This window comes from Dioscorea cayenensis, chromosome 7 (assembly GCF_009730915.1).
Source record: "Dioscorea cayenensis subsp. rotundata cultivar TDr96_F1 chromosome 7, TDr96_F1_v2_PseudoChromosome.rev07_lg8_w22 25.fasta, whole genome shotgun sequence".
In the NCBI taxonomy this organism is placed as follows: Eukaryota; Viridiplantae; Streptophyta; class Magnoliopsida; order Dioscoreales; family Dioscoreaceae; genus Dioscorea; species Dioscorea cayenensis.
In genome coordinates, this window is record NC_052477.1 from 8,410,295 (window position 1) to 8,423,105 (window position 12,811).

At 40.1% G+C, this 12,811-nt stretch overlaps 1 non-coding gene across 1 annotated transcript; it reads left to right on the top strand.

The window, feature by feature from the left end:
- Window positions 1-11,544: 11,544 nt before the first annotated feature.
- Window positions 11,545-11,650, top strand: LOC120266217. Its single transcript, XR_005538058.1, has one exon. It is a non-coding gene; the product is annotated as a small nucleolar RNA R71 (small nucleolar RNA).
- The last annotated feature ends 1,161 nt before the right edge of the window (window positions 11,651-12,811 follow it).

Genomic DNA, 12,811 nt, shown 5'->3' on the forward strand with positions numbered 1-12,811 from the left:
ATAGAAAAGTTACATCTCTTCGTTATTATGGTATGATACTTTACATCTTTTCATTAATAACAGATAAGATATTTTAAAAGGTTGTATCTTTTGAAAACATGTCCATTCACAAACTATTAATATGAACAGAAATGAGATTTTAGACATAACAAACAACCATCTTAGGTTTTTAAAATTAAGGTGAAGATCAATACATACTTTCTTTTTTCTGATCTCGGTTTTTTTTTCACTAGTGCTAGGTGTAGAAAAACAAAGGCTTGTCTTATCCATTAAAGTTATTTGCATTCAAATCTTATAGCAATCTTAGAGAAGGGGTAAATAATGGTTCTATGAAAGCATTCGTCAATACGTTTCAAGCCTATCCATTATCTACATAGATTTCTAACAATCTAAAAGCAATATTTTTAAATGGATTTTGACACTATCAAAATCATAAATCAAGATTTCATTATCCTGGATTGCTTTGATGGAAGAAATTTCACAAGATGGATAGACAAACTAAAGTTCATGCTTACTACTTTGAAGGTCTTTCTACATACTTGATTTAGATTTACCTCAAATTCCTCCACCAAAATGATGATGACTCCAATTATTTAATTACTCAAATAAGGAAAAGACAGGAAGACAAAGTTGTGTGTAGAGGACTTATCCTTAATTCTCTATCTGATCGGCTTTATGATCAATATACATTCAAGAAGGCCACACTTAATATATGGAATGTGCTAGAATTTAAATACAAGGAGGAGGAAACATGTACTAAAAAGTTTCTTGTTTCAAAATATTTCAATTTTAAGTTTGCAGATAATGTGCCTATCCTGCAACAAGTATATGAGTTACAAGTTATAGTAAATCAATTAAGAATTGCCGAGATCAATCTTACTGATATTTTTCAAGTTGGAGCAATTGTGACCAAATCACAAAATTATCTTTGAATAGAGGAAGAGTCAAGGGAAAGAAATAAGAATGCCTAGTCCTTTAATGGAAACAACAAGGCAAATGTTCTCAATCAATCATCTAAACCCAACAACAGTAAGCAAATCAAAGGAAGTTTTCTTGGTCCAAAAAAGGAACAAACCAAGTTCAAAAAATCAAAAAGGAGATTGCTTTGTGTGTGGAAAATTTGGCCACTATGCAATTGAATGCAAGTTCAAGAAGGTGCATAAGTCAAGGAAAAATTCTCTAGACTTAAAGTCAAATATTGTTGTAAGTATTAGAAGTTATTTCCATAAAAGGAAAAGTACGCCGTTGTTGGCACAACACATGTGCTACTATTTATATTTGCTACAACAAGTCTTTGTTCAAGACAAATACCACTGCTGATGATGGGTAATAATTACAAATTGGAAATGAAGTAAGATTCAAAGTAATTAGTAAAGAAAGCATAGAACTGGCTTTTACTTCGTTTAAAAAAATGATCCTCACTAATTTACTTCGTGTTCTAGACATGAACAGGAATCTAGTGAGTGGAGATTTGTTAAGTAGACGTGGAATAAAATTTGTGTATGAATCAGAAAAGTTAATCTTATCCATAAATGGTATCTTTGTTGGGAAAATGTTTTCTTGTAATTAGATGATTAAACTATCGGTTGTACTTGTTGAGAATAAGAATAACAAAGTTGATTTTGCTTATATGGTTGATTCTTTACTTTTGTGGCATAAAAGACTTTCACATATTGGTTTTAATACTATTAAAAGAATGGTAAAATGTGATATAATAAAATGTGACATAAATGAATTTAAAAATTGTGAATTATGTGTTAAATAAAAAATTACACAAAAACCATTTAAAAGTGTACAAAGGACTTCAAATTTGCTAGATTTAATACATTCTGATATTCGTGAATTGAATGACAGACTTACTAGAGGTGGAAATGGATATTTTATAACTTTCATTGATGATTTCTCTAGATATCCTTATGTATTTTTTTAAAACATAAAGATGAAGCTTTTAATGCTTTTAAAAATTATAAGGTAGAAGTTGAAAATCAATTATAAAAGGAATTAAAATTCTTAGAAGTGATAAAGATGGAGAATATTTTCTAATGATTTAATGTATTTTGTGAAAAGATGGCATTATACATCAAAAATATGTACCAAGAACTCCTGAAAAAAATGGTTTGGTTGAAAGAAAAAATAGAATATATTTTGAAATGGTTAATGCTTTACTGTTGCATGCTGAATTGCCTTTTAATCTTTGAGGCTAAGCACTTCTTGCTACATGTCATACTTTGAATAGAATTCCTATGAAGAAAAATAAAATTTCTCCTTATGAATTGTAGAAAGGGAGAAAACCAAATGTTCATTATTTTAAAGTATGGTGGTCCCTTACTTATTTCAAAGACAATAATCCAAAAAAAAACTAAGTTGGGTCCTAGAGGGATCAAATGTGCTTTTGTTGGGTATGTTTTTAATAGCAAAGCCTATACTCCTAAATTTATAGTCTAATGTGATAATTGAATCCAGAGATGTAGAGTTCTATGGATGACACACCCCTTACGTGTGACCTGCAAGTGCACGGATTTGTCGAATGACAACGCCACTTGCGTATGTCCCGCAAGTGCATGGGTTTGTCGAAGTAATAAAATCCCAGGTGAGTGGGTATCATATCCACAAGGAGTAGGGAATAAAAATACTTAAATTGTTTCTTTACTAAACGAAATATGAATAATGATTTGTGTGACAAGATGTAATGCAAACAAAATTAAAAGAGACAAGAGAGAGAGCACAAGTAAAGGAGAGGTAAGGCAATCGATATAAATGGGATACTCGGATATTGATCCACCTAGGACAATCGTTTGAAGTGCAAAAACCCTCTATTGTGCTTCCTAACTAATTCATTAATGAGTCGTGGAGATCCTTTAATACATGGTCCCAAATCTAAGGTCAACCATACCTAACCCTATACATGTCCCGAAGGAGAAATTGAACAATCTCTCAACCTCGCACTCGTATAGAATTGCAATGATTTCTAGGGATTCCAAGTCATAAATCCTCTTCCTATATGTAGACCTAACCCTTTGGTCCAGGCGGAAGGTCCCTAGCCACAATTAAGCCCTAGATGCTAAAATCACTTCAACGCTTCACTTCATTGCAGTCGCAACTAAGCCCCAGCGGAGGGTCATCCCTTAGCCCATTCACTCTACTATGACCACAAAGAACTCGAGGAATTGGAGGTAGAATAAATCACATCGGAGGGGAAAGGGGACGCTTCGCTACCTTTCGACTCACCCTCTCAACCCTCTCCAATCTAGCTTTGTCTAACACTCGTGGTGTGTCACTCACTCACAAGGATTACCAACAAGAACTCTCAACCTCAGTGTCACTCTAAAGGAGTATTCATACAATCAATGCATTCAAGATTGGAACTCAATAAAAACATCAATTAAAGAAAGCATAATAACAAGGTTCAATGAAACGAATACATCCTAGGATTCACAATCTAAGTACCCACTAGGGGGTTTAGATCTCCATGGAGCTAATTACAATCAATGAAATCGAATGTTAAAGCAATAAATCCATAGAAAACCCCCTCGATAGTCATGATGATGGTCTTGTGCAGAGTCCTCTACTCGTCCAAAGGTCCCTTTGTTCGGCCTAGGATACACCTCGCCGGATCGGTGCCGACGAAAGCTCTTTCACTAACCTTCTTCCAAACAGAGCGCGATATCAGAGCCGTAGAACCTCTCCTAATCTCTAGCCAACACCTCTCAAAACCCTAGCTCCAGCCCTCTCTCAAGTTGGGGAAAAAGATGGAGAAAAGAATGCTGAAATCGGCTTTTAAAGGGCTGGAATCGGGAATCCACACGCCCATGTGGATATTCCACACGGGCTTGTGGAATTAACACACGGGCGTGTCGAATTTCCACACGCCCGTATGGCTTCTCTGGCCAACTCCTTCTTCGGCCGGTTGTGAATAGTACTTACTACAGTATTTTGCGCAGTGCCCTGCTTCAGTGCCAGTCCGAAACACTCCCAAAACTATGCTTTCATCGAGGTAACGTAAACGAGCACACGTCGTAGATAGCTTTGGTTCTTCAATGAACGGGCGCGTTGGTGGAGATCTTGTTACACATGCACAAGCTGGAATACTTAGAATGTGACTACCTTTGTGCCCCTCCAAATCATTGTGCTAGGTTGAATACAAGGAGGTTGGCACACATTTTAGCATCTTGAACCTGACTTATGTCTTCACATTTGAACCTTCTCAAGATTTCCTCCAAATGGTGCACTCACGATCTACGTTGGCTTCTTCCTCTAAGATTCGGCTTCACAATCCTATATACATGAAAGTAACATAAATACACACATATTAGTGTTAAAACCTGATAGAAGTAATGCTCATCATAAGGAAAGAACACTTTGCATTCTTATCACAGATGCACTTATCATCGAAGTAATAAATCCCATGTGAGTGGGGTATCATATCCACAGGGAATAAGGAATAGAAACACCAAGATTTCTACTTAACTAAGTGGAGATGAAACAATGATGGTGTGGATAAAGATCAATGCAAACAAACTAAAGAAAATAAGAAAGCGAGGTAAAATAGAATGAGAGGAAAGACAATCGATAAAAGTGGGTTACTCGGATATTGTTCCTCCTAGGATTATTGCTTCAAGTGCAAAACCAACTATTATGCTTCCTAACTAATGCTTAATGAGTCATGGACATCCTTAAATACACGGTCCCAAACCTAAGGTCAACCGTGACTAACTCTACACTATGCCCCGGCGGAGAAATCAACCAGTCTTAACACCTCACACTGAGTAAAGTTACAAGAAGCTCTAGGGATTCCAAGTGATAAACCATATTCCTATATGTAGATCTAACCCTTTGGTCCAGGCGAAAGACCCCTAGTCACAATTAAGGCCCAGGTGTTTAAGTCACTTCAATGCTTCACTCTGTTGCTTGTACAACTAAACCCCAGCGGTGTTCATCTCTTAACCCTTCACTTTATTGTGACCGCAAAGAACTCTTGGAATGTAGAGGTAGGATAAATCACACCGGAGGGGAAAGGGGACGCTCCGCTACATCTCGACTCACCCTCTTGACCCTCTCCAATCTTGCTTTGTCTAACTTTCATGGTGTGTCACTCACTCAGAAGGATTACCAAGATGGACTCTCAACCCTAGTGTCACTCTAAGGGAGAAATCATTCAACAAGCATTCAAGATTGGAACTTAATTAAAGACAATAATTAAGGAAAACATAATATAAGGTTAATGAAACAAATACATCCTAGGGTTCACAAATCCAAGTACCCACTAGAGGGTTTAGCTCTCCATGGAGCAAGATACAATCAATAATGAAATCGAAAGTAAAAACATGTTATTCCATAGAAAACCACCTCGGTATTCGTGTTGATGATCTTGTGGAGTGGCCTCATCCTCTCCAAAGATCCCCTTGTCAAGCCTAGGTCACACCTCGCCGGATCAATGAGAATGAAAGCTCTCCCAATAACTATCTTCTAAGAGAAACACGGTGTCGAAGCCGTAGAACAACTCTAAAAGCCTTGCCAATGTCTCTCTAAACCCTAGCCGTGAGCCTCTCAAAAGATGGAAAGAAAGATGCTGAAATCGGGGTTGTTCACGGCTTTATATAGGTTGGAATCAGTCATTCACACGGGTGTAAACTGCTGAAATCGTGGATTTGCTGGATTTTGATTTTCTGCGGCCAGCGAACAGTAAATTGCTATAGTATTAGCGCTCAAACTTTCTTTATTTGACTTCACCACCCTATATGCGCAAAAGAACACAAAAGCACATGTATTAGCGCTCAAATACGATAAAAGTAGTGCTTATCGTAAAAAAAAATACTTCTTATTCTTAGTACACAAGCACTTATCAAACTCTCCCACACTTAAGCTTTCCTTGTCCTCAGGCAAATATAAAACATTGAAGCATAGAAGAAGGAAATATTGAAAGCGATTGGCCTTAGGTTCACCAAAGCATGCAAAGGAAGCATTTTACAAGTAAGGGAAATTTCAACACTAAATACAAAAAATCATTACTCTAGCTAAAAACTCGAATAAAAAAGGACAACAAACCCAAAATCATGTAAGTGTGTGAACTCACTCAAATCAACTCAAAGTATATTTCTCAAAGTTCTAAGCATAAGAGAATTATTTATATATAAAACAAATTAAAGAGGTGGTAGTAGCTTCACACATCCTCTAAGGTAGTCTTTTCCAAAGCGGCCGCCAAGGTGGCTTTCACACTTTTGAGGTGGTAGCTTTTTCTACCAGGATAGTAGCTTTCACTCATCCTACGAGATAGCTCTTTCTCTCATTAGGGCATAACTAGTATCCGACTTATGAGAGTAGCTTCATACTCATAGGTGGTAGCTCTTTCCACCCCCAATGCATAACCAACAAGTATAAAAAAATTTCTTCTTTTTTCCATTTTTTTAACCAAAATGAAACACAATAAATAAAGCTACTTAGTCCCTTAAATACTTACTTGAGTTTCCAAAAGAGTTTAATGAGCGAGTAGTGCAACAAGTGTGAATCGGGCAAAAAAATTCCTAGAAATTCAAGCAAAAAAACTAGAGCATGAGAACATTCAATGTTAAAAATTATCATAAACTCAAGAATATAATCATTGCAGCTAAGGTGAACCGCCATTGGCTACGTGAGCATGCACAATCAAAGCATAAGCATAGATCATGTGTAATGTAAACACTTCCCCTCCCCACGACACACACACTTAAGATGTACATTGCCCTCAATGTACACATACAAGCACAATAAAAGATATGACATTTAAGAAAAATATATGTAGGAGTGGGCAATTGAAACAATACTATCTTAAACTCCTAGTAGTGCGTTTGATGGAGCTAAATTCCTTGGGAATGGAGTTCCAACGGGTTGTGAAACATGCACGACCAAGTGTAAAACACATTGACCGTGTCTATGACTCATCCTCAATTTTCCATACTGACAAGACCATCTGCACGCATACACAAGGGATTCAATGAAGCTCAATAAACAAAAACAACTCGAGTATATAAAAATGAAGCAATGAAATACAACTTGAGACAAAAAGAAAAGATAAACTCAGAAGAAAGATCCTTTCTGAGTGTACAAGTCCAAAATGAAATGCAAAAGTAAAATATGAGAAATAAAAGAAATAAAAAATGCATCAAGTGTCGGTGTCACGCTATGATTGCTCTGCTGCTGGTGTAGGTGCGTAATCAAATGGTGCCAGTGGATCAGGTGATGTTGATGCTGGAGGAGCTAGAGGGGTCCACGGTCTCATGATGTAGGGTGAGGACGCGTTGCGCTCGAGTAACTGCTGTAGAATATCAAGGCGCGTCATCACCTCTGCATGCTGTGTGGCTTGTGTCGCGCGAACCTCAATAATCTCGGTCTGAAGCACCCCCACAGCGTCCTCGAGACTTTCATAAAGATTATAGGCTTGAGAAGGAGAAAACATGCATACTAGAGGTGGCTCTTGTGCTGCAGGGGTGCCTCGCCTCCATATGCTCAGGCTGAGGCTCAAGAACCTGCTGTGACCTCTCAGCTGCGTCACCTCCACCTGGGCTATCTCTAGGGCAGGCGTAATCAGAACATATACTCCAGGCCCATGTCTGTGTACCAATCCCATCAATCTCAATGTATCCAGGCCTAACAGTGAAGGAACAACCATCTTCTTAGCCCCACGTATGTCATTCAGCAGATCCATGCCCATGACGAGTCTGGTAATGTACGGGCCTGAAAAAGATGACACCAACTCTGATGTACCGGCCCTGGTGGTGTAGATACTCGACTAGTATGTGCCCCAAATGGATTGGCTGACGCTGCACCATCGAATATAAATACAGTAGCTCCTGTCGGCTCAGAACTCCAGTACTATCACCACGGTCATTCACCGACCTACTTAAAATTGTGTTAGGATAGCGGTACACAGGTCGGGAGAGACACGTGGCCTTGGACACCCCTGGCTCATACTATCCCTGCCCGCATAAAGTGTTATACGCTCGTTGAGGAGTCATTGTACTTGATAGTCAGTCGGAAGTCGCTTGTACTCCTTAGTAGCCGTAAACGTCTCATCATATAGGCCCATCAGGATAAAAAATTGAGTGACGCTCATAACATAGTGATGTCTAAATGCCCAGAACTGTATGGCGTCAACACTATCGAATCTCGCGTAGGATCTGTCAAACTTGAATGATAACAGAACATCAAGTGTAAGTGCACGGATGGCTGGCTCCCTGATTAATAGTAATTGTCTCCAATGACCCACTGAAACGAGATCCTCAACCTCATCAGCTAACTCATCTTCCTGCTGTATATCCCGCAATATGCTCATGTGGAAATTCCACACGCCCGTGTGGATCCACGGGGTGTGAAAATCGCATGGCCACCATACTAAAACCTCAAAAATACATCACAACCTCGTTTCTAAACTCATTTTAAGCATGCATAGACCATCTAATCATAGAAACAGAACATCATTCACCATTTTAATCAATTAAAATCAAGTGTGGCGAAGAAAAGAGAAAAAGAAAATTTACCTACGAGGTGAAGATGGAAACTTGGAAAATCGGCCGGAAAACTCAAGTAAACCTCTCTAAATCGACGGCACAAAGCCTTGCCAGTATAGGGATGCATTCTTAAAGTGTTTGGGAGTGTGAAAATGATGAAATGCGAAGAGAGATTTTAAAGAAAACCCACGCCTCTCGGAATTCTGTAAATCCACACGGGAGTGTGGAAATTACCCATGCTCGTGTGACTCCACAGGGGATCTTCACAAGGGCATACGCACGCCCATGTGTGCTCTCAGGATAGCACTCTTTACCTCTGAATGCATCAACACGGGCGTGTGGAAATTTTCCACGCCAGTGTGCCAGACCCACAGGAGTACCCACATGCCCATGTGGCTTCTCTGTTCAACTGAGAAAAATTCTTAGTGTTCCACACGCCTGTGTGGAAATTCCACACGGTCGTGTGGATCTTCACAGGGCTACTCACAAGGGCATTCACACGCCCCTGTGTCTTCTCGGGATGGAAGAGAACTCTCTGCAGGAATTCACATGGGCATGTGGAAGTTATCCACGCCCGTGTGTAGTTCACAGGGTTAAATACAAGGGCAAACACATACCCCTCTGTCTTCTCGAGATAGCTCTCTGAACATCTGCAGAGAAATACATGCCCGTGTGGAAATTCCACACGGGCGTGTGACCATCAGAAGGTCGTTCACAGGGGCAGACACACGCCCCTATGCCCTCTCGGGATGAGCTCTGAACGCAAACACATGCCCTTGTGGAATTTTCACACAGCCTTGTGTTTTCTCTGGAGGACTTAGAAAAATTTGCAGGCTCTACATAAAATTCCTGAACATGTATACAAACTCAGAGCCTGCCTCTATAATATAAAATGAACCAGAGAATCATGAAACACATGCTCAAACGACCAAGGTACTCCGCCACACACATTTATGCACACGATAACACCAACCAATCCATAAGAAAATTGCAACAAAAGCATATAAACATCAAGACACCAACACTCAAGCCTTATTCATGCAAACACTAAACTAAGAACTAGAACACAGTAAAGAACTTAGGTTGCCTCCCAAGAAGAGCTTGTTTAACGTCACTTAGCTTGACGTATCTCTTCTTACCTGACGAGGGGCTCATAGATGAAGGTTTCCCTCTTACCTATAACTTGGAAGGATGATGAACATAGTCTTTTGAAGGTAGAGGAAGAGTGACTAGCCTGTTACCATACAAGGGTTCATCACCCTTGATCCATTTTTGCATATCCCCAACAGCCTTGGGGTGTTTCTTGTGGTGTCTCCTTGCTCGCTTCATCTTCCGGAGCACTTTCTTCATGATCCCCGGAGTAGATGGTACATTCTCCTCTAGACCAATCATCATCACGTCTTCATTATCCATCTCTTGGTCTAGTAATCCCTCATACGGGTCTGGATTCAATATTTCCTATATATATTCATCAATTAGTTCATCGGTAGTGGCAAGAAAATAAAGAGTATCATCAAAGTCAAGAGAATGTCGCATGGCTTCGGCGAGGCGGTAGGTCAACTTGTCATCGCCAACCCTCAGTGTCGACTCCCTACCATCCATCTCTATAAGTGCCTTAGAAGTACACAAGAATGGCCTCCCAAGTATCAAAGGAACATCTACATCCTCATCGACATCCAACACAACAAAGTCTACAGGAAATATGTACTTGTCAACCTTGACAAGCACATCTTCAGTGATACCCCTCGGATGTCTCACCGTTCGGTCCGCCAATTGTTATGTCATCCAAGTGGGCCTAGGCTTCCCCAAGCCTAGCTTCTGAAAAACAGAGTATGGCATGACTTTGATACTAGCCCCTGAATCCACCAATGCCATTTCTTCACCCATATTACCAATGTTGTACGGGATGACGAAGCTTCCAGGGTCCTTCTTCTTGTTCGGCATATTCTTTTACAACACCGCCGAACAAGAGGCATCTAAGAAGACCGATGCACTTTCCTCCAACTTCCTCTTGTTGGTCAAAAGATTTTTCAAAAATTTCGCATACCGAAGCATTTGAGACAGCGCCTCCATAAAAGGAATATTGATGTGCAATTGATTAAATAGACCCAAAAATTTATTGTATTGCTCATTATTTTGGTCATTCTTTAATCTTGAAGGTAAGGGATTCTTGGGTTGTGAGGTGGGGGTGCCACCTCCTTCTCCTTGTTTGCTCTTTCCTCAACCTCCACGTCCTCGGGTGCTTCAACATTGGTCTTCTCACTAGGAGATCTATCTTCAACTTCATGACCACTCCTCAAAGTGATCGCCTTCACATGTTCCCTCGGATTAGTTTCGGTGTTGCTAGGTAGACTCCCTTGAGGTCTCTCCGATAGAGACTTCGCAATTTGCCCCACTTGATTCTCTAGATTGTGCAATGAAGCGGTGTGGTTGTGAAGTGTAGCTTCAACCGATTGAAACCGTGTATCCGATGATTACACAAATCAGGTCAAAGCTTTCTCTAGATCGGTCATCCGGGTCTCTAAGCCTGAAACTCGATTCTCAATATTCAGGGCTTGTTATTGTTGGAAACCCATGGTGCCATAGCCTTTTGCTGCCCTTGGTTACTCCATGAGAAATTAGGGTGGTTTCTCCACCCTTGGTTGTAGGTGTTGCTATAAGGATTGCCTTGTACTCTTCCCGAATTGCCCACAAAATCTACTTGTTCAGTTGGGGCTAAAGGTAGCAATTGAAATAGGACAATCAGACAGCATATGTGAACCCCACAACCTTCATAACTTGTGATAGTGGCTACCCTCAGTGAAGTCAATATATTTAATTTCTTGTTCAATGCCTCTGCTTGGGCTGCCAAAGATGTAACCGCATTAATTTCATAGAGTCCGTCCACTTTCTTCTTTTCTCTTGCTTTCCATTGGTAGCTATTCATGGCCATTTCTTCTACCAATTGTCGAGCTTCTTCCGGGAACTTGATCACCGTTGTACCTCTGCGGCGGCATCTAGAAGCTGTCTTGTACTTGGATTCAACCCATTGTAAAAAGTCTGAATGATCATCCATTCGGGGAACCCGTGTTGTAGACATTTCCGCAAGAGGACTTTGAATCGCTCCAAAGTCTCAAACAAGGATTCAAGTTCTATTTAAACAAATGAAGAAATCTCATTGTGAAGTTTTGCCAAATTTCCCGGAGGGAAGTACCTTACAAGGAAGGCTTAGACCATTTCGTTCCATGTTGTGATGGAAGCTCTTGACAATAAATGGAGCCACTGGGAAAGCCCTCAATGTTATAGCATCATCCGTAACACCATTGATCTTCAGCATGTCACAAACCTCCAAGAAGTTTTCAATGTAATTGTTTGGATCCTCGTCGGCCAAACCATTGAACTGCGTTGACTGCTGTATTATTTGGATGAATGCTGGCTTTAGCTCAAAATATGGAGCTGTAATCGGGGGCCGCATGATACTCGACTGCGTGCCCATAACTGCAGGTCTGGCATAGTTTGAAAGTGTTCTCTATTGTTCATTCTGTTCTGCCATATTTTCTGACCCGTCACCTTCTACTTCAGCTCGAATCGAAGGTTTATGTGCAGGACTTTACCCCTTCTTCTGAGTGTACGTTTAAGTTCAGGATCACCTCCAACCAATATCGAAGGGTTACCTCGGGTTATAACCTGGAGCTACACCAAAAGAAAGAAAACAAATCAGAATGATGATAGAATAAGGAAAGGTGAAATAGAATAAATGGTAAATAGATAAAATAGCAAAGTGCAAAGTGTTTCCAAAATGCTTATTCTCCGGCAACGGCGCCAAAAACTTGACACATCTCTTGATGTGACCTGCAAGTGCACGTATTTGTCGAAGTAATAAATCCCATGTCAGTGGGGTATCATATCCACCGGGAATAAGGAATAGAAACACGAAGATTACTACTTAACTAAGTGGAGATGAAACAATGATGGTGTGGATAAAGATCGATGCAAACAAACTAAAGAAAATAAGAAAGCGAGGTAAAATAGAATGAGAGGAAAGGCAATCGATAAAAGTGGGGTACTCGGATATTGTTCCTCCTAGGATTATTGCTTCAAGTGCAAAACCAACTATTATGCTTCCTAACTAATGCTTAATGAGTCGTGGACATCCTTAAATACACGGTCCCAAACCTAAGGTCAACCGTGACTAACTCTACACTATGCCCCAGTGGAGAAATCAACCAGTCTCAACACCTCACACTGAGTAAAGTTGCAAGAAGTTCTAGGGATTCCAAGTGGTAAACCATATTCCTATATGTAGATCTAACCCTTTGGTCCAGGCGAAAGACCCCTAGTCACAATTA